Source organism: Kogia breviceps, chromosome 4 (genome assembly GCF_026419965.1).
Source record: "Kogia breviceps isolate mKogBre1 chromosome 4, mKogBre1 haplotype 1, whole genome shotgun sequence".
NCBI lineage: Eukaryota > Metazoa > Chordata > Mammalia > Artiodactyla > Physeteridae > Kogia > Kogia breviceps.
This window is the reverse complement of record NC_081313.1, coordinates 151,370,857-151,386,533: the sequence shown is the minus strand read 5'-3', so window position 1 is coordinate 151,386,533 and position 15,677 is coordinate 151,370,857. Positions and strand designations below refer to the sequence as shown.

Below are 15,677 nucleotides of genomic sequence, written 5' to 3'. Positions count from 1 at the left end.
TTGGAAAAGCTGTCTTGCCTCCAACCATGATCCCTGTTTTACATGAGGAAACCTTACGTGAAAATTCTGGTCATTTATCACTTTTCAACAGGTGCAGCCACCATTAAACCTAAAGCTTTGCTGCTTGTGAGCAAATATTTGCATCTGATCTAGAAATGGGGCTAGAAATTATGCAAAGAAAATAGGAAAGGGGACTAGGAAGGGGGGTGTAGTAGCCCCCATTCACAGAGCCAAGCACCGTCACCCCTGGAGCCTCACTCAAGGTGAACTCTTGATTCCTCAGGGTAAAGAAGACTTGAACATTGTCTAATTTCTTTAAGAAGACACAAGATAAAGATTTGTAGGTTACATTGTTACATTAATTATAGGAATGCGAGGTTTCCATAGTGAAAGTAATTCTTAAAATTTGCCAGGTCTTTTAGTTATTTAGCTGGCTCTATAACAGCACTAAGTGCTGAACACTTGTGTCTTCATTTATGTTCTATTTTTTTAATTTCTTGAAAGAGAAGTAGTAGGAACACTATATTTTTTGGTTTTTTATTTTTATTATTTTTTTAAATTTTATATTTTTGGCTGCGTTGGGTTTTCATTGCTGCGCGCGAGCTTTCTCTATTTGCGGCGAGCAGGGGCTACTCTTTGTTGCGGTTGTGGGCTTCTCATTGCGGTGGCTTCTCTTGTTGTGGAGCACGGGCTCTAGGCACGCAGGCTTCAGTAGTTGTGGCACACAGGCTCAGTAGTTGTGGCTCGCAGGCTCAGTAGTTGTGGCACACCGGCTTAATTGCTCCGCGGCATGTGGGATCTTCCCGGACCAGGGCTTGAACCCGTGTCCCCTGCATTGGCAGGTGGATTCTTAACCACTACACCACCAGGGAAGCCCAACATGTATTTTTTAAATCCAAGTTGTTACCAGGACCTTTGTAAAGTCCTTGGGAAGTTTTTGAAGTTTAATTAAATTTTGATTGCCTCAGAAAAAGTATACCTTCTTATTTAATATTGCCATTGCCATTTCTTATGCAGCATAAGAAACAAATCAGTTAATGGTGTTGCAAGTAGGGAGTTTTAAATTATCGATAAACGTTTTTTGCAGTTTGATCATAACTGTAATCCAAGTTACTTATGTTTTAAGAGTACAAAACTGAAAGATAATTTAGTTTTGGATTCAGATTTACCAGGATTCAACTTCTAGCTTTATGATTTTGAGCAAGTTTTTTAATCTCTCTGAGCCTTAGTTTCCTCTCTGTGAAATAAGAATAACTTTTCTATCTTATGGGATTGTTGTGAAATTGTATATAAATGTTAAGTTTTTCTGGGACTTCCCTGGTAGTCCAGTGGCTAAGACTCTGCGCTCCCAATGCAGGGGGCCCAGGTTCAATCCCTGGTCAGGGAACTAGATCCCACATGCTGCAACTAAGAGTTTGCATGCCACAGCTAAAAACCCGCATGCCACAACAAAGATCCTGCACTCAGCGACAAAGATCCCTCATGCTGCAACTAAGACCCGATGCAGCCAAATAAATAAATAAATATTTTAAAAATAAAATAAATGTCAAGTTTTTCCCTTTTATCCCCTTTTTCTTGTACTTAGAAATCATTTTAAATTATTTTTCTGAATAAATAATGTATGTGCATGATTTTTTTTAAGTCAAAATAGTACAGAAGGTTGTAAGGTGAAAGTACATCTCCCTGTCACCCTGACCCAATGTCCCAGGCCTCATCCAGCAGTCTCTGTTGCCTACATGTACAGTTCCAGAGAGATTTCATGCAGAGAGAAGCATATTCTTTCACACCCACCTTTTTAAAAGTTACTAGCATCATATATGCATTGTCCTTCCCCCAACAAAATCTCTCCTACACATAGTTTTAAACATATTGATCTATTAATTTTCCCTTATCCCCAAAGGAAAAAAAAAAGAAAGACATTTCTGAGGCTTTCTGCCAAACAAAAGAATTCCTACCTTACTTATATCCACAGAAAAGAGTTAGATGACAAGTTAGCCTAGGGTGTTTCAAGAATTAAATGTTAACATCCCTGAAGAAAACTTAACACCTTTGAAGTAAAGAAATCTCAGAAAGGGACTCACAAATACTGTAACAAGATACTCTAATGGTTACATTTGTAAACAATTAGGACTTATGCTTTTGTGAATGTTTCCTGTCTTCATGTTAACCTTACAATTGTCCCCTAAATGGCTCTACAGGATTCTCTTTCGTTTTTACATCTGCGTCAACTATCCCCTTAACTGTCTAAATTCCTTTTTACAAAAGCTTGCAATGTCAAGGCATAGACAGGCTTCCATTTGCTCTTTGCTAGAACTGAGTCAGAAAACATATACTTAAAATTTGAGACCAAGAATTTAGGAAACAATAGGTTATCCAGAAAAGAATATGCAGACCATTATATTCTTTTCCCCCAATATTTGGAGATTTTCCTACATCAGTGCATACAAATCTGTCTGCCTCATTTTCTTTAATATTAACAAATGCATTGTGTATTGAATCAGTTCTCAATTGATGGACATTTCAGTTACTTAAAATCTTCATAATCTTTATGAAAGTCATATAACTGCCATATAACTGTATATCAGTGATATACAGAAGTAGCAAGTGGTGGTTAATTTTTGGCTTTTAGATTGTTTCTTACTGTGAAAGCCCTTTTTATTTCATGCTGAGATAGTTCCAAGTTAAAACTATTTAAACACTAATTAGTGGTTGCTAATTGGGTTAGTATACATCCCAATCAGCTCAATTTTATGGAGTATTTACTGGTCCAATGTGAAGACACTGAAATAAAATATATCTGAGTTGTATCCATGAGTAGTTTTTGGTCTAATTGGGGAAGGAAGATTAAAATTTAAAAAAAAAACAAAAAACAGCAAGTAGGACAACACATAATCAGGTACTTATATTTTGCAGAGAATTGCAAAATCTTCTCTTTTATCTTTTTAAATTGCATTCATCAATTTCAGGATTTGAAGGTCTAGAAGGGACTTTAAGCCACAGTAAGAGAACTCTAAGCCATTGATAATAAATTGATCAGGTTTCCACTATTGGTTATGTCATACTAGCTTGTTGCAGTTCAACCATCATACCAAGCACAACCAGCAAATATGGAAAAAGCATTTTTTCAAACATTCTATCTTAAGACATTGAAGAGCTATCAATGCAGTGAGGACTTCAGGAGCCACAAGCCCAGAGAAAAGGAAAGTTCAACAATGAGCATTTGAGGCGTTTGCTAATTCATAAACAATAGCTGTGAAGTGAGCAAAATGTGGCGGCTGACAGATGAGGAGAGCTCAGGCAGTCCTGTTGGGCTTGTGAGACAAAACTTACAGTTCAGGGCCCACCAAGGAGAACAAGCCCTGATAAACACCCTAGGCTTTCCATTGGAATCCCCAAAGGGCTACACTCTGCAACTAGAGGATGAACTAGAACTTGACTAGCCTTCTCAAAAACTGAAGCACAACTCTGAATTTGCTTAATTTCTGATTGGATTAAAGTGACATACCCATACCCTAAAAGTGATATGTTTCCACCCAAGGCAATAGGAAATCCTCTGGAGGAAGGTACCACAATCAGCAGCCTCAGATTATCACAACACTTTTCATATATAATGTCTAGCAATCCATCAGAAATACCAGGCATACCAAATGACCAAAAAAGAGAAAAAGCAAAGAATAGAACTAGATCCACAAGAAATACAAATATTGGAAATATAAGACATAGAATTTTAAATACCTTTAAGTATTTTTAGGAAACCAATGACAAGATGGATAATTTCAGCAACTAAATAGAAACAACAAAGAATTATATGGAATGTGAGGACTGAACAATATACTAGTTGAAAGTAATAACTCAATAGAAGGTTTAACATCAACTTAAACATCACTGAAAAAAGGATTTATGAACTGAAAAGGAGAAAATATGCAACGTGAAACACAAAAAGAAAAAGGAGAAAAATACAGAAAAGGGCATAAGAGAGTTTAGATTGTGATGAAAAAAATCTAATTTACATGTAATTCAGGTCATAGAAGGCAAGGAGATAAACTGAGGCAGAGCAATATTTGTAGAGATAATGGCTGGGAATTTTCCAGAACTAACAAAAGACATCAAACCACTGATTCAAGGAAACCACACCAATAGTAAAAGTGAAAAAAAAAAGGGCAAAGAAAAATTTAAAAGCAGTTAGAGGAATAAAAGATACTTCCTTAATTGAGAAGAAATTCACATAACAAAAAATTAACCATTTTAAAGTGAATAATGGCATTTAGTATATTCACAATATTGTGTAACCACCACTTCTATCTAGTTTTTTAAAGTTTTCAACATCCCAAAAGGAAACCCCCTACCCATTAAGTCATTGCTCCCTATTCCACTCTCCCCAGCCCCTGGTAACCACCTCATCTGTGTTCTGTCTCCATGGGTATGCTTGTTCTGGATATTTCTAAAAATTGAATCATATGGAATATGTGACCTTTTGTGTCTACCTTCTTTCACTTAGCATGTTTCAAGGATCATCCACAACATAGTATGCATGTATCTGTGCTTCATGCCCTTTTATGGTTGAATAATAGTATAATAGTCTGTTGTATCGATATATATGCCACAATTTGTTCATCCATTCATCTGTTGATGTACATTTGGTCTACTTCCACCTTTTGGCTGCTGTAAATAATACTGCTATGAATTGGTGTACAAGAATCTGTTTGCATCTCTCTTTTTAATTCTTTTAGGTATATACCTAGGAGTGGAATAGCTGAGTCATATGATAATTAATTCTATGTTTAACTTTTTGAGGAACCTCCAAACTGTTTTCTGCAGTGGCTGAACCATTTTATATTCTCACCAGCAATGTACAAGGATTCAAATTTCTCTACATTCTCATCGGGACTTATTATTTTCCTTTTTTTTTTTTTAATTATAGCTAATTCTAGTGGGCGTGAAGTAGCACCTCATCGTGGTTTTTTTGTTTGTTTTTTTTGTGTGTGTGTGTGCTACGGGGGCCTCTCACTGTTGTGGCCTCTCCCGTTGCGGAGCACAGGCTCCGGACACGCAGGCTCAGCGGCCATGGCTCACAGGCCCAGCCGCTCCGCGGCATGTGGGATCTTCCCGGATCAGGGCACGAACCCGTGTCCCCTACATCGGCAGGCGGACTCTCAACCACTGCGCCACCAGGGAAGCCTCATCGTGGTTTTGATTTGATTTTCCTAATGACTAATGACATTGAGCATCTTTTCATGTGCTTGTTGACCACTTGTATATGTTCTTTAGAGAAATGTATATTCAAGTCCTTTGCCCATTTTTTATAAATTGATTTATTTTATTTATTTATTTTTTACTGCATTGGGTCTTCATTGTTGCATGCGGACTTTCTCTAGTTGCAGCGAGCAGGGGGCTCCGCTTCATGGCGGTGCACGGGCTTCTCATTGCGGTGGTGGGTTTCTCATCGTGGTGGCTTCTCTTGTTGCAGAGCACAGGCTCTTAGGCGTGCAGGCTTCAGTAGTTGTGGTGCACGGGCTCAGTAGTTCTGGCTTGTGGGCTCTAGAGTACAGGCTCAGTAGTCATGGCAAACAGGCTTAGTTGCTCTGCAGCATGTGGCATCTTCCTGGACCAGGGCTCAAACCCATGTCCCCTGCATTGGCAAGCAGATTCCTAACCACTGTCCCACCAGGAAAGCCCTGCCCATTTTTAAATTGGATTGTTTGTCTTTTTGTTAATGAGTTGTAAGAGTTCCTTATATATTTCAGATACTACACCCTTATCAGATATATGATTTGCAAAGAGTTTCTTTCATTCTGTATTCACTTTCTTGATAGTGTCTTTCAAGCACAAATTTTTAATTTTGATGGAGTCTTTTATTTCTTTCATTGTTTGTGTTTTTGGGTGTCATATCTGAGACACCATTACCTAATCCAACGTCACAAAAACTTCAAGAGTTTTGTAGTTTTAGCTCTTATGTTTATATCTTCATCCATTTTGAGTCAACATATGTATGTGATGTGAGGTAGAGATCCAAATTCTTTTGCATGTAGATATCCATTTGTCCCAGTACCATTTGTTGAAGAGATTATTCTTTTTTTTTCCCTGTTGAATAGTCTTGGTACCCTTGTCAAAATTCAGTTGAGCATAATATGTAAGTTTATTCATGGACTCTCAATTCTATTTTATTGACTCTATGTCTGTCCTTGTGCCAGGATCACATGGTATTGATTACTGTTGCTTTGTAGTAAGTTTGAAATTGGGAAGTGTGAGTCCTCCAACTCTGTTTTTCCTTCTTCAATATGAAATATATTACTTTCTTAATTTTAATTTTATTGGAGTATAGTTGATTTACAATGTTGTGTTAGTTTCAGGTGTACAGCAAAGTGATTCAGTTATACATATAATATATTCATTCTTCTTTAGATTCTTTTCTTATAGGTTATCCCAGAACATTGAGTAGAGTTCCCTGTGCTATACAGTTGGGCCTTGCTGGTTATCTATCTTATATGAAATATATTACTTTTAAAATAGCAACAGAGGACTGACAGTTGGTGTCTTGACAGAAACAATGGAAACCAGAAAACGGGAATGAAGTGTTATGGGAAAAACATGCCAACCTAAAAACCTAGGGAAAAAAAATTCATCAAAAATAAAGATGAGGGGACTTCCCTGGTGGTCCAGTGGTTAAGAATCCATAGTGCAATGCAGGGGACACCGGTTCAATCCCTGGTCAGGGAACTAAGATCCCACATGCTGTGGGGCAACTAAACCCTCATGCCATAACTACAGAGCCCACTCTGGAGCCTGCACACCACAACTAGAGAGAAGCCCTCACACCGCAACAAAGAGCCCACAGGCTGCAACTAAGACCCAATACAGCCAATAAATAAAGAAATAAATATTTTTTTAAAATTATTATACTCTTAAAAGTTTTTTTAAAATAAAAATAAATTTTAAAAAATAAAGATAAAACAAGACATTTTCCAACAAACAGAAACACCAAAAGGGAGTTCTTTAGGCAGAAGAAAATTATTCCAGATAAAAACATGGAGATGCAGGAAAATTCAAGAGCAACATCAAAGGTAAATATTCAGGTAAAATGACAATCGATGTAATATAAAACACTAATAATAATGTCTTGTGGATTAGTTGATATTAATTGCACAAAAAGATGGGAGAGGATAAATGGAATAAAAGTACTCTTAAGACACTTGTATTTACAGGAATAATTAAAAACACCAATTTATATTAGATGTTAATAAATCAAAGATACATGTTGTGATCCAGGGTAACAACTGAAAAAATAATGGTCTCTAGGTTAGCAAAACCACTAAAAGAATAATAAATAATATATAATAAACTTATAAGGGAGAATGGAAAAATAAAGTCATCTTTAAGAAGAGTTAAAAATAAAAAGGAGGAAAATAATATGGAACAGGTCGAATAAATACAAAACAATATAATGATAAATTTAAATCCCAATATGTCAGTAATGAATGTAAATGGATGCTTAAATACTCAAAGATAAATATAGACTAGATTTAAAATTTATATACATATACATCAATGAATGTGTAATAGTTCTTTATGTGTAATAGTTCTTTAATATGAGAGAAATGTTGAAAGTAAAATGATAGAAAAATATATACCATGTAAATATTAACCAAAAGAAAATTATTATATAAATATAACAAAATATGCTTTAAGGTAAAGAGGGACACTTCATAATGATGAAAGAGTTAATCCATCATGAAGAAAACAGTTCTAAATTTTTGTACCTAATATATCTTCAAGATATATGATAGAAAAATTGACAGATCTAAAAGAAGACAGTTCCACTATCACAGTGGGAATTTTATTTTTTTAAATTAATTTATTTTATTTATTTATTTTTGGCTGTGTTGGATCTTTGCTGATGCACTCAGGCTTTCTCTAGTTGCGGCGAGCCGGGACTACTTTTCATTGCGGTGCACGGGCTTCTCATTGCAGTGGCACCTCTGGTTCTCTTGTTGAGCACAGGCTCTAGGCACCTGGGCTTCAGTAGTTGTGGCACACGGGCTCAGTAGTTGTGGCTCACGGGCTCTAGAGCGCAGGCTCAGTTGTTGTTGCATACAGGCTTAGTTGCTCCGCGATGTGTGAGATCTTCCCAGGCCAGGGATTGAACCCGTGTCCCCTGCATTGGCAGGCAGATTCTTAACCACTGCGCCACCACCAGGGAAGTCCCAGTGGGAATTTTAAATACACCTCTTGGTAACAAGCAGAGAAATACTCATTAAGGATCTAGATTTGAACAACGTAATTAATAGACAGATGTAATTGACATATATGGCACTCATCAACTACAGGATATATATTATTTTCAAGTGCACATAGATCATTTACTAGAATAGACCATATTCTGGGTGATAAAGCAAATGTCAACAAATATATAAGGATTGAAGTCATGCAGAGTATGTTTTCTGACCACTGGAATTAAGTTAGAAATCAATAACAAAACGATATTGGAATGATAGGAATCAGTAAGAAACTTCTAAAAAAAACCTCATGAGTCAAGAAATTGCAGTTGTAATTATAAAAAAAAATTTAATTGAATGCCAATAAAATCACAACATATCAAAACTTGTGTGATGCAGCTAAAGCCATGTTAGAGGGAAATCTGTGGCTTTAAATGCATATATTAGAACAGAAAAGGCTAAAAATCAGTGTTGTAAGCATTCCTCTCAGTTAAAGAACAGCAAACTGAATCAAAGGAAATAATAAAGATCATAAATTAATTTACTAGAAAACAAATATACAATAGAAAAAAAATCAACCAAGTAAAAGTTGTTTCTTTGAAAAGACTAATAAAATTGACAACCTCTGCTGATCAAGAAAAAAAGACCCAAATGACCCATAAGAAGAACAAAAAAAGAGGACATCAGTACAGAGCTCACATACATTAAAAATAAGAATAATAAAGTTCATAAAAGCAGAAAGTAAAATGGTAGTCACCAGGGATCAGAAGGAGGGGGGAAAAGGGAAATTGTTGTTTAATGGGTATAGATTTCAGATTTGCAAGATGAAAAAGTTCTTCAGATGTTTCACAACAATGTGAATATACTTAACACTACTCAACTATACACTTAAAAATGGTTAAGATGGCAAATTTTATGTTATGTTTTTTACTATAATAAAAAAATTAATAATAAAAGAGTATTATGACAACTTTGTGTTAAGAATCTCTGAAAGTTAAATGAAAATGGACAAATTCCTTGAAAAATACTAATTATCAAAATTGACACAGAAGAAACAGGAAATCAGAATTCTCCTACATCTAAGTAATAAATTAAAGTCATAGCTTAAAATCTTCCCTCAAAGAAAAACTCTCGGGGTAGGAGATTAACAGGTACAAACTACTATGTATAAAATAAGCAAGATACGGGGCTTCCCTGGTGGCGCAGTGGTTGAGAATCCTCCTGCCGATGCAGGGGACGCGGGTTCGTGCCCCGGTCTGGGAAGATCCCACATGCCGCGGAGCGGCTGGGCCCGTGAGCCGTGGCCGCTGGGCCTGAGCGTCCGGAGCCTGTGCTCCGCGGCGGGAGAGGCCGCAACAGTGAGAGGCCCGCGAAAAGAAAAAAAAAAAAAAAAAAAAAAAAATAAGCAAGATACAAGGATATAGTGTACAGCACAGGGAATATAGCCAAATTTTATAAATTTAAATGGAATATAATCTATAAAAATATTGAATCACTATGTTGTATACCTGAAACTAATGTAACATTATAGATATTATATTATCAATGTTATAACATCAACTATACTTTAATTTTTTAAATAATTAATTTTTTAAAAAAATTTAAACTCTAGGCCTAGGTGGTTTCACTGATGAATTGTTTATAACATCTAAGGAAGAAATAAAACAGTCTTACACAAATTTGTCCAGAGAATAGAAAAAGAGGAATACTTCCAAATCCTTCACTGAGACCAGCATAACACTAACACCAAATCATGACAAAGACATTACAAAAAGGAAAATTACAAGTTAATTTACTATATGAATATAGATACAAATATTCTAAATAAAATATTAGCTAAATGAATCTGACCATATATAAGTAGGAAAAATTACAGCCAAGTTAGATTTGTTAAAAAATGCAAGGTTGAAAATCAGTGCGATTCAACACGTTAACAAAATGAAAGTGAAAAGTCACATTTTTATCTTAATAGATACAGAAAAGACATTTGCTGTAATTCAGCATCCATTCTTCCTTATCTAATAGTATTTTCAGAACTACAGCAAACATCATACTTAATAATGAAATGTTTAAAACTTTTCCCTAAAATTGGAAATCAAGATACCTCCTGTGATTTCTCCAACATTTTATTGGCAGCCTTAGCCAATATGATAAGGCAAGAAAAAGAAATAGATGAAAGGATTGGAAAGGAAGAAATAAAACTGTCACTATTTACAAACAACATGGTAGTATATGTAAAAACTCCAAAAGACTCCACAAATCAGCTCTTAAAATGTATAAGTAAATTTAGCAAGGTCAATTTTCTTTCTATATGCCAACAATAAGCAATTAAAAATGAAAATTTTTAGGGCTTCCCTGGTGGTGCAGTGGTTGAGAATCCGCCTGCCGATGCAGGAGACACGGGTTCGTGCCCTGGTCCGGGAAGATCCCACATGCCGCGGAGCAACTAAGCCCGTGAGCCATGGCCGCTGAGCCTGCGCGTCCGGAGCCTGTGCTCCGCAACAGGAGAGGCCACAACAGTGAGAGGCCCGCATACCACACAAAAAAAAAAAAAAAAAAAAATGAAATTTTTTAAAAGATACCATTTACAAAAGCATCAAATATACATCAAATACTGAGGAATAAATCTAAAATAATATGTGCAAGATTTCTACACAGAGAACTATAAAGCATTATTGAAAGAAATTAAAGATGACTGAAATAAATGAATATACCAGGTTGATAGGTTATAAGACTCAGTATTATAAAGATGTTAATTCTCCCCAAATTGACCTATGGATTCACTGCAGTTTCAATCAGATCCCAGTAGGGGTGTGTGTGTGTGTGTGTGTGTGTGTGTGTGTAAAACTTGACAAGCTGATTGTAAAATTTACATGGAAATTTAAAAGGCCAAAAATAAGACAATCTTGAAGAATGATAAAGTGAAGGAATTACCGAACTCGATATTAAGACTTTTTATAAAGGTACAGTAATTAAGATTGTGAGGTATTGGTACAAGGATGGACAAATATGTTAATAGAACAGAATATGGTCCTAAAACAACCATGCATTTATGAACACTTTTATCATACGAAGGTAGCACTGCATAGTAGTGAGTATAGGGATGGTCTTTTCAATAAATGGTGCTGCGTCAACTGAATATCTATAAAGAAAGAGTGAATCTTGATTCCTACTTCACACCATACTCAAAAATGAATTTGGGGCTTCCCTGGTGGCACAGTGGTTGAGAATCCGCCTGCCGATGCAGGGGACACGGGTTCGTGCCCCCGTCCGGGAAGATCCCAAATGCGCGGAGCGGCTGGGCCCGTGAGCCATGGCCGCTGAGCCTGGGCGTCTGGAGCCTGTGCTCCGCAACGGGAGAGGCCACAACAGTGAGAGACCTGCATAACACACACACAAAAAAAAAACCAAAATGAATTTGAAGTGGAGCATAGACCTAAATATGAATGGTAGAAAAATGAAGCTTCTGAAAGATAAAATAGAATATCTTCAAAACCTTGGGATAGGCAGTTTCTTAAACAGGACTCAAAAGAGCACTAACCATAAAATAAAAGATAGATAAATTGGTCCACACTAAAATTAAGAAATTCTGTTCATCACAATACAGTATTTTAGAAGAAAACCTATAATACTTATAGCAAAGTAATAAGTAATACTTATATATTACTTACATAATGTCATAAGTAATATGACAAAGGACTCATACTCAGAATAAAGAAGGAAAAGACCAACAACCTGATAGAAAAATGAGCAAAAGAAATAGATACACGTTTCAGGATGAGCAAGATGTACAAATAGCCTAAAAACATATTAAAAAGTGCTCATCCTTTTTAGTCATCAGGGGATGTAAGTTAAAACCACAATGAAATACCATTATATACCCACCAGAAGTGCAAAAATTTTAAAGTCAGAAAATATCAAGAATTAGTGTAGATATAGAACAACTGGAATTCTTATCCACTGGTTAGGGTAAAAATTGTTACAGCCACTTTGGAAAACTGCCAGTATCCGCCAAAACTGTCAGTATATGCATACCCTAAGACCCAGCAATTTCACCCCTAGTTTACCTAAGAGAACTGCATACACATGTACAAAAAAGAAATACAAGAATATTCCTAACAGCAATATTCATAATAGCTCCAAAGTGGAAACAAAGCAAACGTCCATCAATAGAAGATTGGATAAATAAATTGTGGGGTAGTCGTACAATGGAATATCGTGCAGCAGTGAAAATGAGCAAACTACTGCTATATTCAATGACATGGATGAATGTCACAACGTAATATTATCTGAAAGAATCCAGACACAAAAGAAGATATACTCTGTTTCTATTTATGTAAAATTGAAAATAGACAATACTAAACCATGGTCTGAAAAGTCTGGATTGTGGTTTCCTTTGGAGGAGAAGAGAGGACCTAGTGACTGGGATCAATAGAGGTCCTTGTAGGGTTCTAGTTCTCTTTTTTTTCAGTATGCGGGCCTCTCACTGCTGTGGCCTCTCCCGTTGCGGAGCGCAGGCTCCGGACACGCAGGCTCAGTGGCCATGGCTCATGGGCCCAGCCGCTCTGCGGCATGTGGGATCTTCCCGGACCAGGGCACGAACCCGTGTCCCCTGCATGGCAGCAGGCGGATTCTCAACCACTGCGCCACCAGGGAAGCCTGGGTTCTGGTTCTTGATCCAGTGATTTCATGGGTGTGTTCTCTTTGTAAAAATTCACTGAGCTGTATACTTATACTTTGTGCACATCTGTATATAGGTTATACCTCAAGAGTGTACTTAATAACATTATGTAGCCAATAACAAAAATAATAATAATCAGTTAATCAGTAAATAGGATGTTTCCAGGTGTTGAAAAATATGCTGTTCTTTTTTGGCAAAGCCAGCATCATGCCTTTCTCTGAAATTCAGCTGCTTGTGTGTTCCTCTCTTGATAGTATATTTTTCTCAAGTAAACTGGTTAATAGCTGGGTACATTACTGAGTAAATTCTGACCCATTATTTATTACCAAAGATTTGGTGTCAGCTGATCAGTACACTAACACAAAAAGTTAGGTCATTTCCACTTCTGGCAGCTTTAGTTCTTCCTGAAGAGCAGGAAGCCTCTTCTTTTGCTGGGTTTCTTTTGTTTGTTTGGTTTGGTTTTTAAATCTTTAACCCTGGGACTTCCCTGATGGCACAGTAGATAAGACTCTGAGCTCCCAATTCAGGGGGCCCGGGTTCGATCTCTGGTCAGGGAACTAGATCACACATGCGTGCCGCAACTAAGAGTTCACATGCCACAACTAAGGAGCTTGAGAGCCACCACTAAGGAACCCTGGGACCACAACTAAGGAGCCTGCCTGCTGCAACTAAGACCCTGTGCAACCAAATTTTTTTAAAAACTCTTTAACCCTTTAGCCCTGTTGGACTATGCAGATTCCTCTGAGGTTTGAGACTCAGCTGTCAGAGATCAAAGATCCCATCTTTTACTTGGGACTCCTCTAAGAGGTCTGCTTATACAGATGGTAAGCATCTTTGAATTCATCCCAGTTTTTTAAATGCAGAAGTTTTTAATATAGGAAAGTTAAACAAGAAAATAGAAATGGTCCTACTACTCATACTAGTGCATGAAATGCTTTCATTTAATACTTGTCTATACTCCTTATAACAGCCTTCCTCTCCTCCCTGCCCATCATATCATTTGAACAATAAGAACAAAGTTACAGAACTTATAATACCTGATTTCAAGATTTAAAAAGCTGTAGTAATCAAGACAGTGTTATATTAGTGTAAAGATAGATAAACGAATTGCTGGAATAATGCCCAGAAAAAGACCATGCACATTGATCAATGGATTTTCAACCAAAGTGCCAAGGTAGTTCTATTGGGAAAGGATAATCTTTCAAACAAATGATGCTGGAACAATTGAATATCCATAGGCAAAAGCTGAACTTCAACCTTTATTTCTCACCATATACAAAAATGTATTTGAAGTGGATCATCTAAATGTAAGAACTAAAAATATAAAACATGAACACATAGGAGAAAATCTTAATGACCTTGGATTTGGCAAAGATATTTTTATTCAGACACAAAAAGCACAAACTATAAAAGAAAAAATCAATAAATTGGATTTTATCAAAATTCAAAACTTTTTGCTTTTCAAAGGGCATTGTTATAAAAATTAAAAGGCAAGCCACAGACCAGGAGAAAATATTTGCAAAACATATATCTGACAAAGGACTTGTTTCTAGAATTATTTTTTTAAAAAACTCTTACAAGTCAATAATAGGAAGACAACTAAATTTTTTTAGTGGGCAAAAGATTTGAACAAAAGGCTTCACAAAAGAAGATATACAGTTGGCTAATAAGCACAGGAAAAGATGCCAAATATAAGAGAAATGCAAACTAAAACCACAATGAGATACTACTATGCTCCTACTAGAATGACTGAAATGTAAAAAATTGACCATCTAAAAAAAAAAAAAAATTGACCATCTAAATGCCGACGAGGATGCCAAGGAACTGGAGCTCTCATTCACTGCTGGTGGGGTACAACCATTTTCGAAAAGTAAACATACACCTATCCAGTGATTCCACTCCTAGGTACCTACCGGAGAGAAAGGAAGGCACATGTCCACACTCAGACTTGTACACAGACATTCATAGCAGCTTTATTTGTAAAAGCCAATAAATTGCCATATGATTCCACTTAAATCAAATTCTGGAAAGATGCAAACTAATCTGTGGTCTACCTAGAGATAGGAGCAGAGTTGGAGAAGTGCAAGAATCATCAGAGACACCAGGAAACTTTTGAAGGTGATGGAGGTGTTCACTATCTTGATTCAGGTGATGGCTTCAGGGGTGTATACATATGTCCAAACTTGTCAAACTGTACACCTTAAATATGTGCATTTTGTTGTATGTCACATATACTTCAATAAGGCTGTAAAAACAAACAGTTGTTCAGGAAAGGAAGGACCAGAGTAAGCATGGCTCAGCTCTGAATAGCACAAATAGTCAAATAATGTAGACACAATCTTTTTAAAAAATTTATTTATTTATTTATTTGGCTGTGTTGGGTCTTCATTGCTGCCTGCGTGCTTCCTCTAGTTGCAGTGAGCAGGGGCTACTCTTCATTGCAGTGCAAGGGCTTCTCATTGCCGTGGCTTCTCTTGTTGTGGAGCATGGGCTCTAGGTGCACAGGCTTCAGTAGTTGTGGCACGTGGGCTCAGTAGTGTGGCTTGCCGGCTCTAGAGCACAGGCTCAGTAGTTGTGCACGGGCTTAGTTGCTCCACAGCATGTGGGATCTTCCCAGACCAGGGCTCAAACCTGTGTGCCCTGCATTGGCAGGCAGATTCTTAACCACTGTACCACCAGGGAAGCCCTAAATCTTTTTTTTTAATTGAAGTATAGTTGATTTACAATGTTGTGTTAGTTTCTGGTATGATTCAGATAGATAGATAGGTATGTATCTATATATA

General features: G+C 36.7%; 1 protein-coding gene across 1 annotated transcript in view; it reads left to right on the top strand.

Annotated features, from left to right (window-relative positions):
- RNF130 (ring finger protein 130) overlaps positions 1–15,677 on the top strand; it is a 131,907-nt gene that overhangs the window by 107,800 nt on the left and 8,430 nt on the right. The gene's annotated exons all lie outside the window — the stretch shown is intronic.